Below are 23,091 nucleotides of genomic sequence, written 5' to 3'. Positions count from 1 at the left end.
AACCATCTGTTAGGGAGGAATCCACAGAGGGAACCCACATGGGCCCTCCAGCAGAGTCACATGATAGAAAACACACACTTCACCTTTAGAAGGACCATAACATCCTCTGTTACCCTTTCTACACCACTGAGCCCAACCAAGCCGTACCGGGCTGACCTAGTTACGCAATCCAACATAGTTTCTTGAACTATGCAGAAAATATCCAAGGCAGCATAGTACGGATTGGGTCAGCAAAACAGTGTGAAAAGAATAGGAGAACCATGTTGGTGTGTTATAAAGACACAGATACTGTGTATAGTGAAGCAGGGACGTCCCTCTAACCCACCATTCAATAACACAGCAGATAACAGGACTCAAGCCCACTGAGACTAGTTGTTCAGTAAGGGAAGACAAAACAGGTACATAAAGGTTAGGCTGTTTTATTTTTAGTTGTTTTAGGAATAACTCCAGATCTGCTGACCGTTGGCAAGATTTGACTTTCCTGATAGGAAATACTACCTCCTTCCTTCCCCCCCAGGCCAGACCCCACCGGACTGGAGTCAGAATCACAGAGCAGAGGACTTGTTCGTCAGTCAGAGGGGAAGTTAGCCGCCCTGAGGCCACAATAGAATAGCTGTGTGTGTGTGTGTGTGTAGCAGGGTTAGGAGGGGAAAGGTCACACCCTTCATGGTGTGTTGTGAGTTAACAAACATAACAGGGCCAGGCCTAAAGCTCATCCTTTGGAGGCGATTTAGGGGAAACTCCTGTACCACAAATCAACACGTTGTTGTTCTTGACCTCAGAGATTCAGACTCAAGCTGCATTGCTGAGCTGTTTAGTTGTTGTTCTCCTTGACCTTAGACCTAGAGATGCCGTTTTTGTTTGATGTTTTACGTATTGGTTGTGTTATAAAGTTTAACAGTATGTTTGATTCCTGGTTGAAGTTTTCCTTTTCATCCATGGTTTCTCTGAAAGATTATCTTGGTCCCCAGAGGAATCCTTGATCTGGCACTTCCTATGACAATATCCATTCTCAATAATTGAGAGACCTATGACTCCTATCTAAGTCTGTCCACACTCTTAGATAGTTAGCCAAAGCACTTTCAGCATATCAGCTGTTGAATTTGCCATGGCTCCAGTGTTAATGAGCTTCCTGTGAAGAGTTGCACACACACACATCTCCCAATTATTGGAAAACTTTAATTTTTTTCTGACTCTTCTTGATGGCAACTGCTTCAAGTTCCTTTTTACTGTAGTATCTGTATACATAGAGGATGTTGAGGTGTCCAGCACCTTGGATAGTTGTACTCAGGGTACTGTACGTGGAACGAGGAAATGTCCTTATTTACACTTAACCTAAACATCTCCTATTATATCCACTCCCTCAATACTTTATTTTGGCATTCTGTTACCGAGTCACCAAGTTATCTCCAGAAACCTCCACATCATAGCATAGGAGACTCTAAAAGAATCAACTACTGTAGCTCCAGCAACCATATAGCCTAATGCTAAACAAGTCCTACTGTTTTCACACGCACAGCTTTCCCACATACCTTCTTGTCATATCTCATAATGTAGGCCATTACAGATACTGTGTTTCTTGGAATGGTGCTTTGTTTGCAATTTGCCTCTGTCACGCCCTGACCTTAGTTATCTTTGTTTTCTTTATTATTTTGGTTAGGTCAGGGTGTGACGAGGGTGGTTTGTTTAGTTTTTGTATTGTCTAGGGGTTTTCTAGTCTAGGTGTTTATGTCTATGGTTGCCTAGATTGGTTCTCAGGGACAGCTGTTTATTGTTGTCTCTGATTGGGAACCATATTTAGGTAGCCATATTCCTTGGTTATTTTGTGGGTTGTTATTCTATGTTTAGTTGCCTCTTCTGCACTAGCCATATTGCTTCACGGTTCCTTTTGTTCAGTGTTCGTTCTTTTCATTAAAATAGTTATGTACGCTTATCACGCTGCGCCTTGGTCTCCTCATTATGACGACCGTGACAGAACAACCCACCAAGAAAGGACCAACCAGCGTGCCAAAAAGGAGTGGACATCTTGGACCCGGGAGAAAGAGGAGCGGAGGACATTCTGGACCTGGGAGGAGGTAATGGCAGGGGACAAGACCCTGCCATGGAAGCAGGTGGAGATAGCACAGGAGTAACGGAGTCAATATGAGGGTACACGGCTGGCACGGAAGCCCGAGAGGCAGCCCCAAGATTTTTTGAGGGGGGCACACAAGGAGATTGCATGAGTCAGGTCGGAGACCTGAACCAACTCCTCATGCTTACTGTGAGGAGCGTGTTACTGGTCAGGCACTGTGTTATGCGGTGGAGTGCACGGTGTCTCCAGTGCGCTACTCTAGCCCAGTGCGCTCTATTCCAGCTCCTCACATTGGTCGGGCTAGAATGGGCATCCAGCCAGGAAGGAGGGTGCCGGCTCAGCGCTCCTGGTCTCCAGTGTACCTCCTTGGACCAGGATATCCTGCGCCGACTTTGCGTACTGTGTCTCCGGTGAGTCTGCACAGCCCAGTGCGTCCTGTGCCAGTGAAAATAAACATCCAGCCAGGACGGGTTGCGTCAGCTCTACACTCCAGACCTCCAGTACACCTCCACAGTCCAGTACGTCCTGTGCCTGCTCCCCGCACTCGCCCTGAGGTGCGTGTCCTCAGCCCAGTACCACCAGTGCCGGCAACACGCATCAGGCCTATAGTGCGCCTCGGCAGTCCAGAGCGTCCGGCGACAGTACCCAGTCCAGAGCGTCCGGCGACAGTACCCAGTCCAGAGCGTCCGGTGACAGTACCCAGTCCAGAGCGTCCGGTGACAGTACCCAGTCCAGAGCGTCCGGCGACAGTATCCAGTCCAGAGCGTCCGGCGACAGTTCACAGACCGAAACCTCCGGCGACAGTTCACAGTCCAGAACCTCCAATGACGGTCCCCAGCCCGGAGCCTCCAACAACGGTCTCCAGCCCGGAGCCTCCAGCGACGGCCCCCAGCGACGGTCCCCAGCCCGGGGTCTCTAGCGACGGTCCCCAGCCCGGAGCCCCCAGCGACGGTCCCCAGCCCGGGGTCCCCAGCCCGGGGTCTCCAGCGACGGTCCCCAGTCCAGAACATCCGGTGATGATCCACGCAGCGAGGGTCCCCAGCCCGGAGTCTACGGCGAGGATCCGCAGTCCAGAGCCTCCAGCGACAATCCACGGGTCAGTGTTACAAGAGCGGACTCGGTGTCAAGAAGGGGGGCGGCGTCCAGAACCAGAGCCGCCACCGAGGTTAGATGCCCACCCAGACCCTCCTATATAGGTTTAGGTTTGCGGCCGGGAGTCCGCACCTTTGGGGGGGGGGGTGGTACTGTCACGCCCTGACCTTAGTTATCTTTGTTTTCTTTACTATTTTTGTATTGTCTAGGGGTTTTTGTATGTCTAGGGGTTTTCTAGTCTAGGTGTTTATGTCTATGATTGCCTAGATTGGTTCTCAGAGGCAGCTGTTTATTGTTGTCTCTGATTGGGAACCATATTTAGGTAGCCATATTCCTTGGTTATTTTGTGGGTTGTTATTCTATGTTTAGTTGCCTCTTCTGCACTAGCCATATTGCTTCACGGTTCCTTTTGTTCAGTGTTCGTTCTTTTCATTAAAATAGTTATGTACGCTTATCACGCTGCGCCTTGGTCTCCTCATTATGATGACCGTGACAGCCTCTAACGATCCATTTCAACCATTATGTCTCTGTTCTATATGTGAATGTTTAGGGCAATGCCCCTGAATCTACATACTATATATATTTCACTCTGTAATATTAGTTCTCACGGACAGGAAAAGTGGGAAAGTGATCAAATGATTGGCCTATATATTGTCCCAACCTATCACTTCTCATTCCTTGAATTTCTCCAAATGCTTCTACTGCATGCACTGTCACGTCTACATTCCCCTGGTATGTCTGTTTCAACAAGTCCTCGTTTGTCCCCTTGGTGAATAATAAAACTGTCACGTCTACATTCCCCTGGTATGTCTGTTTCAACAAGTCCTCGTTTGTCCCCTTGGTGAATAATAAAACTGTCACGTCTACATTCCCCTGGTATGTCTAGACTGTTTCAACAAGTCCTCATTTGTCCCCTTGGTGAATAATCACAATTGTTCGAATTGCATTGTCATTGTAGTTCTGCAAGTCAGCTACTTAACATGCTATTGGCAACATAGCGACATGTTGGTATTGCTTTAGGTTGTTATCCAACACGAGAATACCACGAGTTCATTGATATAACTATAAACCAATGTAAGTCATGAATGTAAAACGCCTATGTCAGCATCTTTGACATAGTCTATTGAGGCCATGCTAGGTTATCCTGTAACAAAACCCAGTTCGACCCACTATCCATCCCTCTGCACGTTTCCCCATGAGAGAGGAACCCAGGGCAGGCACACACACACACCTAGAGATTTCCCCAGACCAATATTCAGTCTGTCAATGGTAGTGATTTACAGCCGTAGCGGCATGAGACTGGCATGGCTCCACCGACTGGCTCCAGGGACGTACAACTGTAATATACAGTAGGCCATATAACTCACACACCAGATAAACTGATAAAACAACACCTCGCATCACAACGCGGACTGTGAAGAGACACACACACCCGCACGCATACACACACACACACACACGCTACACACAGCCACACATTTGAATACTGTACATTGTATACTGTACATACAGGATGCAGTAATTGAGCAGTGTACATATGTATAATGCACAATGTTTTGTTTGATGTGTTTAATTTTACGATGTAGGTTATGAAGAATTGTTTTATTCCTGTTTGGACCCCAGGACGACTAGCTGCTGCCTTGTCAACAACTAATGGGGATCCTAATAAAATACTACTGAGGAAAAATATAAATGCAACATGCAACAATTTCAAATATCTTTCTGAGTTACAGTTCATATTAGGAAATCAGTCAATTGAAATACATTCATTAGGCCCTAATCTATGGATTCCACATGGGAATACAGATGTGAATCTGTTGGTCACAGATACCTTAATGTAGAGGTGTGGATCAGAAAACCATCTGGTGGTGTGACCACCATTTGCTTCATTGCAGCACAGTACATCTCCTTCGCATAGAGTTGTTGATTGTGGCCTGTGGAATGTTGTCCACTCCTCTTCAATTGCTGTGCGAAGTTGCTGGATATTGGCAGGAACTGGATCACGCTGTCGTACACGTCGATCCAGAGCATCCCAAACATGTCAGTATTGCAGGCCATGGAAGAAGTGGGGATGAATGGCACGACAATGGGCCTCAGGATCTCGTCACAGTATCTTTGTGCATTCAAATTGCCATTCATATAATGCAATTGTGTTTGTGGTCCGTAGCGTATCCCTGCCCATACCATAACCCCACCGCCACCACGGGACACTGTTCACCACGTTGACATCAGCAAACCACTCACCCACACAACGCCATACACGCTGTCTGACATCTGCCCTGTACAGTTGAAACCAGGATTCATGCGTTAAGAGCACACTTCACCAGCGTGCCAGTGGCCATCAAAGGGTAGCATTTGACCACTGAAGTTGGTTACGACACCGAACTGTAGTCAGGACAAGACCCAGGTGAGGACGATGAGCACGCAGATTAGCTTCCCTGAGATGGTCACTGACAGTTTGTGCAGAACTTCTTTGGTTCTGCAAACCCTCAGTTTCATCAGCTGTCCGGGTGGCTGGTCTGACAATCCCGCAGGTAAAAAGGCTGGGTGGGGAGGTCCTGGGCTAGAGTGGTTACACGTGGTCTGCGGTTGTAAGGCCGGTTGGACAGACTGCCAAATTCTCTAAAACAAGTTGAGGCGGCTTATGGTAGAGAAATGAACATTACATTTTCTGTCAACAACTCTGCTGGACATTCCTGCAGTCAGCATACCAATTGCAAGCTCCCTCAAAATTTGAGACATCTGTGGCATTGTGTTGTGTGGCAAAACCCCCCATTTTAGAGTGGCCTTTTACTAATGATCATGCTGTTTAATCAGCTTCTTGATATGCCACACCTGTCAGGTGGATGGATTATCTTGGCAAAGGAAAAATGCTCACTAACAGGGATGTAAGCAAATTTGTGTACTAAATTTGAGTGAAATAAGCTTTTTTTTTTCAGCTCATGAAACATGGGAACAGCCCTTTACAGGTTTCCTTTGTATTTCTGTCCAGTATAAATACACCAACCATGCAAACAACAGAGATTGTCAGAATCAATCTACAACACCATGTTTATCCCAACTGTCACCCAACCCAACCCAACCTACTGTTCTACCTGATAAACCCACTAACAGGGTAATAAATTACGGATGGCAGTTTGTTTGGACCAGAGCCAATGTTATTTGATATTTCATTCCTTCGTGAAGAACATTTCATAGTATTAGTACCATGCAAGGTTGGGCTTTTCTGACAGTCATCAATAATCCATTATAAAGGTGTCATAACATTCATATGACAAGTCTTGCAATGCATTATACCTGAATCATAATGCATTATGCAGTTACCCAAAAGTTTGTCTGTGAGATTGTGAGAGATTCCTCTTAGCGACTGCTCTTAGCTCTAGATACAGTGTGATGGGTTCAGCTGAAGGGTTCGATGGAAGCAGCGTGGCTGAGTTTTAGCCGGCATAGCCGCCCCACACGCCAAGGGAGGGGAGGGAGAAGAGCCCACACAGCAATGTGGTCAATTATGTAAAGGCCACCTGTCCCAATCTACAGACTTGTAAAAGATTAAGCGTGTTAGTGTATGATAGAGAGGGAAAGAGGGGGAGAGAGAGAGACCAGTGAGACAGAAGGAAGAAAAAGAGAGAGACGGAGAAGAGAGAAAGATAGAGAGAGAGGTGTGAGAAAGAGAGGGAGGTCGATAGAGAGGGAGAGAGAGAGAGAGAGACTTGAGGTGTTTAATCAGGTCACATTTTAAAGCGAACATCAGAGAAAACTGGCACATAAATCCTTCCAAGCATCAACAACTTCAGCCCTAAGGTGATGTGATTCTGGAAAGTAGTGTAGTCTAGCTGTTGTGGGTGACACAGCTGCCAGTGAGAAAAGTCTATTGGCAGATAGTGAAATCCTTTTAGGGGTCTTCTCTCTCTGCTGGCTTCGTTCCTCTTCCCCCTTAGGATGGGCTCGGAACATCACACTAATGGATGTCACCACACAACAAGGAAACTTCATCCGATCATCTTGTTTTGAAATATTTAAACTAAAAGCTCCCGAGCATTAAGGGCCCAGTGCAATCAACATTTTTATTTTCCTGTGTTTTAGTAGTTCCACACTATGAGGTTGGAATAATGCTGTGAAATTGTGAAAACTTATGATAATGCCCTTTTAGTGTAAGAGCTGTATGAAAATACAGAAATTTCAGCCTGTTTTGGTGGGGTGGAGTTTTGGCCTGCCTGGTGACAAACAAAAAAGAGAGTTCCAATAACAGCTAGTTTTCAGTTTGTCCCTCCCCTCTCAAACCACCCTCCCCTCTCAAACCACTCCCAGAGAGTCCTAGTAAAATTCTTGAGAAATGACTCTTTATTAAGAAGCTTTTTGCTTTTTTTAATAGAATTTTAATTGAAAATAATCCCAGTAAGGTACTTAATTGTTACAGAAAAATGATTTGATATTGAGATAAAAATGGCTGCATTGGACTGACTGACTGACTGCCCACTGTCTGGGCTGTGGGAAAGACTTTGACGGAAACAAAAGATGACCGCCAGCCAACCGAGGACAACAGGAAATGTTCCTTTTGAAAAAGGTCAAAGATAAATGAGGAGAGAAAACATGGAAACAAATGTGCTTGTAAGAAATGAGACTCTTCATAATCACTAGTGCAAATTACGTTTACAGGGAATAACAAAATAAATGAGTAAAATTGTAAAAACAAATCTAATTGTGCTAGACCGTTTATAGATAAAAGGATATGTATCGTATTGTTTTAAATATGTGCTTTCCTCCTCCAAGAGAAGCACAGCTGTTTCAAAGGGGGCGTGGCTGGTGTCAAAAGCCTTCTGGTTGGATACTCTGGTTCATCCTCGAACCGAACGAGGTAATCCAGAAGGTGAGGATACTCCTTAGTTCTCCTACTAACAAATTGACACTCTCCTTGACCGCTTATCAGTCGAGGATGGACTTTTTCCAATTGAGAATCTCCCAATGAGAGAACTGCTAGTAGTACAGAGCGGATACTGGACACTGTAAAACAGACTACCTCACATCTGTTTGTTTTCCCTTTCTTCTAAACCGCACACTGTGACTCTAACAAGTGAGTTGGGAATGAGAAACAGAGAGAGAGAGAGAAAGTGTAGAAACAAACAAAGAAAGCCAACCACCCAGTTCCACCTGGCAGCCTCTCGCTCCCCCATTACCCTGACACGAGTGACAGATGCCAGCTCTCCTGCTAAAGGGCGCATCACTCCTCGCCACCCCTCCGCCCGCCTGCACACCACCACCCGCTGACAGGCCATTACTGCAGCAGGAAACGCAGCAACAACATGAATCACCCTGCAGCTGCCACTTCTCCTTTGACCAACCTAATTAAACAATTAGGCCGTTTGGTTTAACGATCAGTCATCATCGGAAGGACAAATGTGGGCTATGAAGACTCAGTACCATGGTGTGAATGCAGCAGAGGAGGGGGAAGAGTGTCTATGATACGACCATGGCATCTGATGGAGGTCAGAGCTGTATCATTGAAACTTTGTTACGAATCAGAATAGGATCCGAAATCTGGCAGTGATGTGATACTGTTACCCGGACTCTTCCCGTCGACTGTAAACTGTCAACGAAGAGAACACAGGTCCAGTTGGACTACTATTCAAACGAGGTAGTGTAAGATTACATTATTTGAGAATTTGCCTATAGAAACGAGTCACACATTTTAGTGCAGATTCATCTAAACAATCATCAAACTGACAACTGGGTTGTCAAAAAGGATTTATTCCAAACAATGTAGGCCTACGGCAAAACTTTGATTCATTATTCAATTGGTCACACATATATATACACATTTTTGAGATTATATTTCTCAAACCAAACATTTGTATAATACTAGGTTATTCTAATCTAGGGACACACAGTAAAATTGTGTATAGTCTATATTCAGTCAGTTTTATTTGAATCCAGTCCAGTAATGAGTGTCTAAACCATCATGTTTAACAGGATTCTCAGGCTTGTCCTCACTAACCTCTCTCCCCCTGAGTCTGGGTCACACTGAGAGAGAGAGAGAGAGAGAGAGAGAGGTTAAAGAGTTTGTGAGGGGGAAGAGATGGAGTGAGAGGGCGAAAGATAGTTAGAGGGAGTAACAGAGAGAGAAAGAGAGGGAGCGAGAGAGAGAGCAACACAGTGAGAGAGGAGAGAGAGATCATTGCGAGAGCGACAGAAAGAGAGAGCCCTACAGTTTTACTGCAAACAGGCCGGGGGATTTAATCACAGTAAAACACTGCACTCTGCCTCTCCGACTTATTGTGGGTGTCAAAACATTTTACGAGAGCAACTGTGCCATCAGAGCTAGAGTCTGGCACCACACCAAAACGGTGTCCCCGTTCAAGACAAATCCGCAGTGGCCCTCCATATCACCTTATAGCGTCTCACCTTGCCTTACTTCAACCCAACTACTGTACGACTGGGAGGGAAAAAACCTTATTGACATAAAACATCGGATAACATGAGTTAAACATCATATGTCATGTTTTGTGTTATGCTTATTGACATACAACATAGTAAAACGCGAGAAAGATGATCAAACTTCATAGCCTGTCATGTTTTGTGTTATGCCACTGCACCCTGAGGCGGTCCAAGTTCTGTGTTAAATCTTAACAAACCTTTGAGAGTGGTATTGTTGTTATCATATTTGAAGTGGCCCTACAGTGCGTCATGCTCTGTTAGAGATTACACTAAACCACATCACTGTTAGATAGAGGAATATTTTCCAAAAAGCACCCAAAGCTGCAAAATATACAACATTCCTGGACCAGCATGGGGTGAACAAGGGAGGGATGAAGGGATAGAGGGATGGAAATGCCCAACAGATGGATGGCATGGATGAAAAGACAAAATGACACCGTTCAGATGGACCGGGGTAGCATTTAGACTCACTCAAACAGCCTGATCATTGCTATCATAATAAACCATTTATCTGAACAGTCAACATATTCAAACACATGAAACCAATATCTGTATTTATCACCCATATATCAAGGGAGGATTTGATTTTCCATTCACCCTCTCTTACCAACGACAGAGCATTATTATGATGTGAATGTTTGATCAGTTTGAAAAGTCTTGGTCACTTGTTATATTCCCTGTCGTGTTGAGGTGTTTATTCTTAGGTATAAGTCTGCTTATGTAATCGCACCCGATTGCACTGCATTTGACCCCTTTTGACTGAGGGTCAACAGTAGTGCATTTAGAGGGAAGAGGGTGCCAATTTCATATGCAACCTAAACAGCTGTGAGGTTAGGTTCTGTTGCCTGGTTACATTTCTCCTCTCTCTATCATGAGGAAATAATTATCTATCTAGCATGGGCACACGGCTCGGCTAGGTGGTAAGCCTCCTGGTAAAGACGGTAGGGACGGGTTTCCTAGCAACCACAGCAACTATTGTCTCAGGCACCGGGTGGAACGATCTATGTCACTAATCCCGTTTTAGCGCCCGACTCCAATTTGGAACGGATCCGTTTTCTCACCGAGGAAATGTCTTGAAATTAAAAATGCATTTCAAAACCCATGCCAATAACTTCTGAATGTGTTAATTTGTTAAGAAATATGGCCTACTAAATGTATTATTTTTGTGCGTTGCTAGGGGCAACCCCGGTAGCTTTCTAAGCAACGGATGGTTTGGGTTGTGTGAGGAGAATCATACTGGAGTTGTTGGAAAAGTTTTCATTTCTCTGAACCTAACTCACCTCAGCCAGATTGGAGTAGGTCTGGGGAGGGATGGAGGGAGAAAGGATGGAGGGGGGGGGGGAAGGAAGGAGAGAGGATGGGAAAGAGAGGTAGGAAGGGAGGGAGAGAGGTTAGGAAGGGAGAGCAATGAGCCTGGGTAACAGTGCCATCTATTGAACATCTATGTGTCTGGTTCTAGACTGTAGCTCCACAGCGACGGTCTATCTGTCAGTGATCTATCTATCACTGATCTCTTGGCTACATAGCTGACGCACGCTGGACTGTCCATTAATCACGGTACTCCTTTCTGCTTGTTTGTCTTACCTGTCGGCCCCGTTGCCTAGTCAACGCCATTTTACCTGCTGTTTGTTGTGCTAGCGGATTAGCCTCGCCTACTGTTTTTAGCTAGCTTTCCAAATTCAACACCTGTGATTACTGTATGCCTCGCTGTATGTCTCTCTCAGATGTCAATATGCCTTGTATACTGTTGTTCAGGTTAGTTATAATTGTTTTAGTTCACAATGGAGCCCCTAGACCCACTCTGCATACCCCTGTTACCTCCTTTGTCCCACCTCCCACACATGCAGTGACCTCACCCATTACAACCAGCATGTCCAGAGATACAACCTGTCTCATCATCACCCAGTGCCTGGGCTTACCTCCGCTGTACCCGCACCCCACCATACCCCTGTCTGCGCATTATGCCCTGAATATATTCTACCATGCCCAGAAACCTGCTCCTCTTATCCTCTGCCCCCAACGCTCTAGGCGACCAGTTTTGATAGCCTTTAGCCGCACCCTCATACTTCTCCTTCTCTGTTCCGCGGGTGATGTGGAGGTAAACCCAGGCCCTGCATGTCCCCAGGTACCCTCATTTGTTGACTTCTGTGATCGAAAAAGCCTTGGTTTTATGCATGTCAACATCAGAAGCCTCCTCCCTAAGTTTGTTTTACTCACTGCTTTAGCACACTCTGCTAACCCTGATGTCCTTGCCGTGTCTGAATCCTGGCTCAGGAAGGCCACCAAAAATTCAGAGATTTCCATACCCAATTATAACATCTTCCGTCAAGATAGAACTACCAAAGGGGGCGGAGTTGCAGTCTACTGCAGAGATAGCCTGCAAAGTAATGTCATACTTTCCAGGTCCATACCCAAACAGTTCGAACTACTAATTTTGAAAATTACCCTCTCCAGAAATTAAGTCTCTCACTGTTGCCGCCTGCTACCGACCACCCTCAGCTCCCAGCTGTGCCCTGGACACCATTTGTGAATTGATCGTCCCCCATCTAGCTTCAGAGTTTGTTCTGTTAGGTGACCTAAACTGGGATATGCTTAACACCCCGGCAGTCCTACAATGTAAGCTAGATGCCCTCAATCTCACTCAAATCATCAAGGAACCCACCAGGTACAACCCTAACTCTGTAAACAAGGGCACCCTCATAGACGTCATCCTGACCAACTGGCCCTCCAAATACACCTCCGCTGTCTTCAACCAGGATCTCAGCGATCACTGCCTCATTGCCTGTATCCGCCACGGAGCCGCAGTCAAACGACCACCCTCATCACTGTCAAACGCTCCCTAAAACACTTCTGTGAGCAGGCCTTTCTAATCGACCTGGCCCGGGTATCCTGGAAGGACATTGACCTCATCCCGTCAGTTGAGGATGCCTGGTCATTCTTTAAAAGTAACTTCCTCACCATTTTAGATAAGCATGCTCCGTTCAAAAATGCAGAACCAAGAACAGATACAGCCCTTGGTTCACTCCAGACCTGACTGCCCTCGACCAGCACAAAAACATCCTGTGTCGGACTGCAATAGCATCGAATAGCCCCGTGATATGCAACTGTTCAGGGAAGTCAGGAACCAATACACGCAGTCAGTCAGGAAAGCTAAGGCCAGCTTCTTCAGGCAGAAGTTTGCATCCTGTAGCTCCAACTCCAAAAAGTTCTGGGACACTGTGAAGTCCATGGAGAACAAGAGCACCTCCTCCCAGCTGCCCACTGCACTGAGGCTAGGTAACACGGTCTCCACCGATAAATCCACGATTATCGAAAGCTTCAATAAGCACTTCTCAACGGCTGGTCATGCCTTCCGCCTGGCTACTCCAACCTCGGCCAACAGCTCCGCCCCCGCAGCTCCTCGCCCAAGCCTCTCCAGGTTCTCCTTTACCCAAATCCAGATAGCAGACGTTCTGAAAGAGCTGCAAAACCTAGACCCGTACAAATCAGCTGGGCTTGACAATCTGGACCCTCTATTTCTGAAACTATCTGCCGCCATTGTCGCAACCCCTATTACCAGCCTGTTCAACCTCTCTTTCATATCGTCTGAGATCCCCAAGGATTGAAAGCTGCCGCAGTCATCCCCTCTTCAAAGGCGGAGACACCCTGGACCCAAACTGCTATAGACCTATATCCATCCTGCCCTGCCTATCTAAGGTCTTCGAAAGCCAAGTCAACAAACAGGTCACTGACCATCTCGAATCCCACCGTACCTTCTCCGCTGTGCAATCTGGTTTCCGAGCCGGTCACGGGTGCACCTCAGCCACGCTCAAGGTACTAAACGATATCATAACCGCCATCGATAAAAGACAGTACTGTGCAGCCGTCTTCATCGACCTCGCCAAGGCTTTCGACTCTGTCAATCACCATATTCTTATCGGCAGACTCAATAGCCTCGGTTTCTCGGATGACTGCCTTGCCTGGTTCACCAATTACTTTGCAGACAGAGTTCAGTGTGTCAAATCGGAGGGCATGCTGTCCGGTCCTCTGGCAGTCTCTATGGGGTGCCACAGGGTTCAATTCTCGGGCCGACTCTTTTCTCTGTATATATCAATGATGTTGCTCTTGCTGCGGGCGATTCCCTGATCCACCTCTACGCAGACGACACCATTCTATATACTTTCGGCCCGTCATTGGACACTGTGCTATCTAACCTCCAAACGAGCTTCAATGCCATACAGCACTCCTTCCGTGGCCTCCAACTGCTCTTAAACGCGAGTAAAACCAAATGCATGCTTTTCAACAGATCGCTGCCTGCACCCGCATGCCCGACTAGCATCACCACCCTGGATGGTTCCGACCTTGAATATGTGGACATCTATAAGTACCTAGGTGTCTGGCTAGACTGCAAACTCTCCTTCCAGACTCACATCAAACATCTCCAATCGAAAATCAAATCAAGAGTCGGCTTTCTATTCCGCAACAAAGCCTCCTTCACTCACGCCGCCAAGCTTACCCTAGTAAAACTGACTATCCTACCGATCCTCGATTTCGGCGATGTCATCTACAAAATGGCTTCCAACACTCTACTCAGCAAACTGGATGCAGTCTATCATAGTGCCATCCGTTTTGTCACCAAAGCACCTTATACCACCCACCACTGCGACTTGTATGCTCTAGTCGGCTGGCCCTCGCTACATATTCGTCGCCAGACCCACTGGCTCCAGGTCATCTACAAGTCCATGCTAGGTAAAGCTCCGCCTTATCTCAGTTCTCTGGTCACGATGGCAACACCCATCCGTAGCACACGCTCCAGCAGGTGTATCTCACTGATCATCCCTAAAGCCAACACCTCATTTGGCCGCCTTTCGTTCCAGTACTCTGCTGCCTGTGACTGGAACGAACTGCAAAAATCGCTGAAGAAGTCTCCCTCACCAACTTCAAACATCAGCTATCCGAGCAGCTAACCGATCGCTGCAGCTGTACATAGTCTATTGGTAAATAGCCCACCCATTTTCACCTACCTCATTCCCATACTGTTTTTATACTGTTTTTTTATTATTTATTTATTTACTTTTCTGCTCTTTTGCACACCAATATCTCTACCTGTACATGACCATCTGATCATTTATCACCCCAGTGTTAATCTGCAAAATTGTATTATTCGCCTACCTCCTCATGCCTTTTGCACACATTGTATATAGACTGCCCATTTATTTTATTTTTTTTCTACTGTGTTATTGACTTCTTAATTGTTTACTCCATGTGTAACTCTGTGTTGTCTGTTCACACTGCTATGCTTTATCTTGGCCAGGTCGCAGTTGCAAATGAGAACTTGTTCTCAACTAGCCTACCTGGTTAAATAAAGGTGAAATAAAAAAAAATAATAATAAAATAAATCTGTGCTCTAGCAGGAAGTTGCCTTCCAGCAGGCACAGATCTAGGTTCAGGTAACCATTTTTCCTTGATACATGGCTGTTGACTCGTATGGTGTCTACAGCCATGCGTTAGAGCAACTAACCTTGCCTAAAATTCTGACCTTGAGGGACATTTGCTTAACACACACACAACCTATCTCTATTTCCATTCCCAGCCCACCCCCACAAATGTAGCCTAATGGTTAGAGTGTTGGTCCAGTAACCGAAAGGTTGTTGAGCCGACAAGGTGAGACAAGGCACTTAGCTCTAATTGCTCCAGGGTCACGGTGAATAATGGCTGATCCCTGGCCTTGACCCCTTTACCCATTTGTACATGCAGTGAAGGACAAATATACCACCCCCTATTTGACTTTTGATTTGACCTTTGAAATATGTCAATGGATCATGCACCATGATACTCTCCTCTCATGGAGGACTTTCCATATCACTAAATGAATAACATTTGATAAATAACATACTCCAGTCCTAGCATGCAGCCGGATGAAAATATTAGTCCATTAGCGCCCTCATGAATCTGTCAAGCCGGATATTTGTTACCGGAGGGGGAGGTTGGCATAATTTAATTCACGACAGACTAATCAAGGCTGACACTTGTCAAACAAAGCCCCAGCCTGGGTCCTGGCTCATCTCTCTCATCCCAGGGAAAAGTGTCTCATCCCTGGGTTAACGGCACAGGTTCTCCCTGGATAAATCACTGGAGGTCTGGGCTAATCGAGGGGAATAAGATGCATGCAACTATCCATCAGCTACAACGACTACATTCTAGCATTGATCAGGGGCTGTTTGTCATGTGGCATGGGGTTATGGGTTTATGTCAAGGTGGCGGTTCTATGGGGGAGCAATGAGGACAGGACACAGTGTCTCTAGGCCCTGGTCTTCCCTCTATGCGCTTCTATAGCAACTTGACATTTCCAGGAGTTTTCCTGAACACTCAATCTGACCAGGAAAAAAATGTTAGTTGTAGCCTTAATAACTAGGGCCTGGAGTTTTTCCTGAACATTTCACCTGACAAGAAAAAAAAAACTCTAGTCAAGTCAGGAAAAACCATGTAAATGAGTCTAGACTATAATCTACTGTGTATATTAAGTGTCTGTATCATGAGAACTCCTCTCATTAGAATATACAGTGCCAGATCTTAGCATTGCAGCAGCAGTTGCATCCATGGACGGTTTCACTGTGAATATCAAACATGACATGGTGTGGGTGAATCAGCACCTCTATCCGGTCAGCTCATTCACTCCCACTGCCTGTTTTAATGTCATCATATCCCATGTTTTTCACACACTCTGCCTCCTCTGTTTCAGATAAGGTGTCTGATGTTTTATTGAGATGTTTCATACAAATCTGACTGAGTTTTAGAGCTCAGACATACATGAAAAGGACAGCTTGGTTTGAAGATTGAATATAGAAGATATTGGGCTCCATCTTGTGGTCAAAGTTGGAAATTGTCTCTATGTTCATTTTAGTAATCTCAGACATTTTCACAACAGACAGCCAAATAGTATACTATTGTATACTGTTGTAGTGATACGTTGACCATTAATTTTGCAGACCCCACACTATCTGCCTGCAGTGTTACCTTTCTAAGTCCCGTGCCAGATTCTCTCTGTCATCTGTTGTCAGCCTAAGAAGTCTCAGGAATGTCTCTCTCTTTCCAAACTGCTGGGGAACTGGAATACACCGGCTGACCTCGCGGCAATGCCAACCCTCCTGCCTCTAATGGAATGTGAGAGAAGTGGGTCATGGGAAACCCGGTCCCCCCACAGATGCCCGAACCTGAGGAGACCTGCTATAATTCAATTAGCTTAGATAGCGAAAGGAGGGAGAAAGATAAATCAAGAGGGTGTGCTTGTGTTAGAGAGAGAGAGTGATTTTAACTTTCTTACCAGGCCACTGGCCTACATTGTGTGGAGACATACTACTCAAGGTTTTGATCATGTAGGTGGTACAAAATCAAATCAAATGTATTTATATAGCCCTTCTTACATCAGCTGATATATCAAAGTGCTGTACAGAAACCCAGCCTAAAACTCCAAACAGCAAGCAATGCAGGTGTAGAAGCACAGTGGCTAGGAAAAACTCCCTAGAAAGGCCAAAACCTAGGAAGAAACCTAGAGAGGAACCAGGCTATGAGGGGTGGCCAGTCCTCTTCTGGCTGTGCCGGGTGGTGATTATAACAGAACATGGCCAAGATGTTCAAATGTTGATAAATGACCAGCATGGTCAAATAATAGTAATCGCAGTGAACAGGTCAGGGATCCATAGCCGCAGGCAGAACAGTTGAAACTGGAGCAGCAGCAGCACGGCCAGGTGGACTGGGGACAACAAGGAGTCATCATGCCAGGTAGTCCTGAGGCATGGTCCTAGGGCTCAGGTCCTCAGAGAGAGAGAAAGAGAGAATTAGAGAGAGCATACTTAAATTCACACAGGACACCGGATAAGACAGGAGAAATACTCCAGATATAACAGACTGACCCTAGCCCCCCGACACAAACTACTGCAGCATAAATACTGGAGGCTGAGATAGGATGGGTCAGGAGACACTGTGGTCCCGTCCTATGATACCCCCGGACAGGGCCAAACAGGCAGGATATAACCCCACCCACTTTGCCAAATCACAGCCCCCACACCACTAGAGGGATATCTTCAACCACTAACTTACCATCCTGAGACAAGGCCGAGTATAGCCCACAAAGATCTTCGCCACGGCACAACCCAAGGGGGGCGCCAACCCAGACAGGAAGACCACGTCAGTGACTCAACCCACTCAAGTGACGCACCCCTCCTAGGGACAGAGGGGTGCGTCACTTGAGTGGGTTGAGTCACTGACGTGGTCTTCCTGTCTGGGTTGGCGCCCCCTTTGGGTTGTGCCGTGGCGGCGATCTTTGTGGGCTATACTCGGCCTTGTCTGGTATACCCTGAAGTGTGATTGTATTTTGGGTAATACAGGGAGGGCTAGGGAAATAACGTGCTGGAGAATCATACAGTATTAGGGCCCATAAGGACATAGGTCAGGGCTCTTCAAACTTGTTCCTGGAGAGCTATCGTCCTGTAGGTTTTTGCTCCAACCTTAATCTAGCGCTCCTGATTCTAATAATTAGCCGTTTGATAAACTGAATCGGGTTAGTTACAACTGGGCAATGGTGGAAAAAGTACCCAAATGTATTTTCAAAATCCTTATATTAAACAAACGGCACCATTTTCTTGTTTGTTATTTATTTACCGATAGCCAGAGGCACACTCCAACGCTCAGACATCATTTACAAACAAAACATTTGTGTTTAGTGAGTCCGCCAGATCAGAGGCAGTAGGGATGACCAGGGATGTTCTCTTGACAAGTGTGTGAATTGGACCATTTTCCTGTCCTGCTAAGTATTCAAAATGTAACGAGTACTTTTGTGTGTCAGGGAAAATGTATGGAGTAAAAAGTTAATTATTTTCTTTAGGAATGTAGTGAAATAAAAGTTGGCAAGATATCAATAGTAAAGACAGGTACAGATACCCCAAATACTACTTGGATTGAAAACCTTACAGGAGGGTAGCTCTCCAGGAACAGGGTTGGAGTTAAAACCTACAGGAGGGTAGCTCTCCAGGAACAGGTTTGGATTGAAAACCTACAGGAGGGTAGCTCTCCAGGAACAGGGTTGGATTGAAAACCTACAGGAGGGTAGCTCTCCAGGAACAGGGTTGAGGTTAAAACCTACAGGAGGGTAGCTCTCCATGAACAGGGTTGGAGTTAAAACCTACAGGAGGGTAGCTCTCCAGGAACAGGGTTGGATTGAAAACCTACAGGAGGATAGCTTTCCAGGAACAGGGTTGGAGTTAAAACCTACAGGAGGATAGCTCTCCATGAACAGGGTTGGAGTTAAAACCTACATGAGGGTAGCTCTCCAGGAACAGGGTTGAGGTTAAAACCTACAGGAGGGTAGCTTTCCAGGAACAGCGTTGGAGAGCTCTGACCTAGTTTATTCTCCTAGTACCACTGACATTGTATGAATTCATATTATTTTATAGGATAACATAGGATGTTTTGATGTTTTATCTTTAGGAATAAGTAACCAATTTATACAAATAATAATAACTATGTTCAGTACACCTGCATTAGTGTATACATTCATTGTTCATTTCAGATCATCATCCAGAAATACATGTTATAAAAGTTTAGAATGCAACATTGTGTCAAACAACTTCAAGTGAAGTCAATTCAGCAACAACAACACATGCAACATCTCAATCTGACCACTAACAGGCACCATTAAACCCTATCGTTAATGTGGCAGAGCTGCTCTTGCTAAACCAACAGTAGTCACTCAAATGCATGTGGGTCCCATCACCACATGTGTGAGAACATCTCACTGCATGGCCAACAACATTAACCTCTGATCAGGGTTGGGTAGGTTACTTTCTAAATGTAATCCATTACAGTTACTAGTTACCTGGCCAAAATTGTAGTCAGTAACATCATTTTTGGATTACCCAAACTCAGTAACGTAATCTGATAACATTAGAAGAAGACAAAAATGTATGTTACCAATTGAACGACATCTATTGCCGAATAAAGCAATGTTAAAGTTTACATAGCTGGCCATATATGGATGTTAAATTTTACTTTATGGGTTGGTTGTGTTGGCTTCTTCTAACCCATCACTTTCTACTACATATATGATTAAATTATATCTTTACATTAATATATATCATTTATAAATCCAAAAATGGATGTAGCCACTACAGATTGCGCCTACAAGTCTATCAAAAGTGTGCGAGTTTAAGCATGTGTCCATTAGGCCTGTGGATTATTTATTTTATCAGCATGAATTAGATTGAGCAATATAAACCCCACTTTTATTCCATAGGCTGGGATCTATGCAGCTGTTGCAAGAGGGTATTTTCACTGGCTGTCCACTGGTTTCATAACAATGATTGATAGGCAGCTTTAACTTCTTGAATTCAACCATTATTGGGTTCAAATACACATTTAGATTTGTCAACAGCCGTCCACAACAACCACAATCCGTAAGGAGCAAATAGCTAAATGAGAGAGCAGCAGTGTGATTCACATCAATGCACCATGTAGATATCAATAGTAAGTGATATCCGTATCGCCGTAGACTACAACACTGTACTCATCCTTACCTCCAAACGTTTATTCAAATTGGATCATCTTTAGATGCCGACAGCAGTTTCACCATTGGAAGACAGTTTGGACTGTATCCTACAAAAGCCTATTTCTGCTCTTTTCCCACGATCCAAACACATTTGGTGTGTCATCATAGCGGTCTCTGGTCAGCGGTCTCTGGTTGTGGTCAGACACGCTCAGGTGGAACAAACTTAAAATTGTGCCTTTTTTTCAATGTTAATTTAATGTCATTGAGAAAACAGAGAAGTGTCAAAGATTTATGTCCACAAACATTCATTCTGAATTTAAAAGTAATGCCCGTAGTAATACTCTAGTTTTTCAAAAGTATCTGTAATCTGATTACAATATTTTTGTTGGTAACGTAACGGATTACAGTAATCCGTTACTCCACAACCCTGCTTCTGATTCAGATGTAAACATAATTGACCCAATATGGAACCCCTGCATGCCAGTTGCACTCATGCTATGGAGAATACCCTTCAAAGGATTAAATTGTGTGGCCATGGACCACATGACCTCCAGCTCGGTCGCCACAGGCCTGATGCATGGTTTTACCCAGAAGTGTGTAGGGTGAGAGGGACACAGTAGCTCTGTAACCACAGGGCTTTGAAGAGAGAACAACATGAATGGACTCTCTGGGAGTTAGTCAAATGTAAATACCTAATTCAATTATATTAAAAAAAAAAATAATAATAATAATAATTTAAAAAAAATAAAAATCGGGATTTTGCAGGTGGTGGAACTGTCCTCAAAATTGCTTGCTCTTCTATGATAATTTTAAACAGAATGATGGTTAGTTACTTTGGTATAATGTTGTCTCTGTCATTCATTAGGGTCATCCATGCATGTCTTGTAGTCTTACTGTAACGATTGTACTCCTTTTCTGACGAAGAGGAGTAGTAGGAAAGATCGGAGGACCAATGTGCAGCGTGGTAAGTGTTCATCTTGTTTATTTGCCTGAACACTAAAATGCAAAATAACAACGTTAATAAACGAAACAGTCCCGTGTGGCACAAACACTGACACGGAAAATAATCACCCACAACTCAAAAGTGAAACCAGGCTACCTAAGTATGGTTCTCAATCAGGGACAACGATTGACAGCTGCCTCTGATTGAGAACCATACCAGGCCAAACACAGAAATCCCAAATTATAGAAAAAGGAACATAACCTGCCCACCCCAACTCACGCCCTGACCATACTAAAACAAATACAAAACAAAGGAACTAAGGTCAGAACATGACACTTACTTTGATTATATTATACCAACCGTCAACATTCCTGCTTGTTACATAGACCTGCAATTACATTGTTTACTGAAGCCATGAATGTAATGCACATAGGGTTCATAAAATGGTTCAAAGAGACTCTGGTTGTCAATAGTTACCACAGCCAAAAAGTCTAAATTGGCTATCTCGTAAAAATTCATTTAAAAAAAGAGGTGATTTTTGGTCTTAATTTAAGTTTAGGGTTAGGCTTAAGGTTATCAGTGTGGTTAAGGTTAAAGTTAGGTTTAAAATCAGATTTTAAGAAGATAAATTGTGGAAATGGGTGGGGTTTATGTGGCTGTGTTAACTAGTGACGGCCCTCCTCAGTCACATGAGCTGGTCAACTCTTCCCCTTTCCTCACTCCCTTGACCTCTGACCTACAACCACTCCCACTCCATTTTAAATCACATTGTGCTGCAGCACCTGATGTCTGGATCCAAATTAACATATGTGCTTCTGCACAAAAACCTGCACACACACACATGCGTGCGTTCACACTTACACGCATACACACATCCATCACCAGCCTGTCAGCTTAGAAAGAAATTGAATTTTAATCTCCAGATGCCTTCTACAGATGTAGGATCTTAATTTGATCCCTCTTTTGTTCCTGCACTGCAGGAAATGCAAACATGTAGTGTATTCAAGGTTTAAAATATCAGACTTGATTTGCCCTAACGAAAAATGTATCAACCCCTACAAAAATGTTCATTAATTATAATCCACAAAGTAATTCACATTTCCTGTTGCTGCAGGATTATTTTCCTTCTGTAGCAAACTGGCTCAAATTAAGATCCTACACCTGTATCTGCTCCTCCGTGTGGTTGAGAAGAACTAATGAAATGGAAACTTAATAACTGCATGACAACTTGAGCTCCAGCCTAAAAACTGAATTGATCTTGTAGAAGCATGATTAAGGAGGATGTCATTGACTGTACAACACTGTGAATCACATGTATAAAGAGTTTTATACTTCTATAAAATAGTTGTTAACGAGTTGTTTTGATGAGTTATCAAGCAACCGTAAACAAGTCACCCCGGGTCATGTCACCTTCCTAATTTCTACTGCATGCATTTCTTCCACTGTAGCTGATTCAAATGTCCTTAGAGATTTTTTGGGGGGAAAGTCTTTAAGTGGATTCATCCCCAAAATCCTCCTGAAACAGAATGAAAACTCTTTTATATTACACATTTAGCCAATATCCAGACAGAGAGACCATTTCAGGGAATTCTACTGTCTATCCTCTTGATTGTTTTCCCTCCATTTGCACTCTTTCATTTTTGAACAAGGGATTCTCAATCGTATTATTCAAGGGGATTTTCTGCTTTGTCATTGTGTGCAGGATATCCTCTCTACTGGGGACTAGTGACTTCCTATTTGTTTCCTGCCTTGTTTCCTCATCCCCATTTTCATCCCATTTCATCTCATAAAGAGGAATTACCAACAATGCATCATTCCGATGCAGCTGCTATGCTTGTTTTCTGGAGAGTTCCTTATGTGTCTCGGTTGATGGATCTTTATGAAGAAGATAAACTGAGCTCCACCACACTGGTTGGGATTTGTTCTTCACCTCCATACGTCCAGGCATTGTCACATGGGGGATATGAAGGGACAGTGGTACTGATACCTGTGTGTCACACCCTGATCAATGTCCTCAGTTGCTCCTGTTGT

This window comes from Oncorhynchus nerka, linkage group LG11, assembly GCF_034236695.1.
Source record: "Oncorhynchus nerka isolate Pitt River linkage group LG11, Oner_Uvic_2.0, whole genome shotgun sequence".
Taxonomy (NCBI): domain Eukaryota; kingdom Metazoa; phylum Chordata; class Actinopteri; order Salmoniformes; family Salmonidae; genus Oncorhynchus; species Oncorhynchus nerka.
This window is presented reverse-complemented; position numbering follows the sequence as displayed.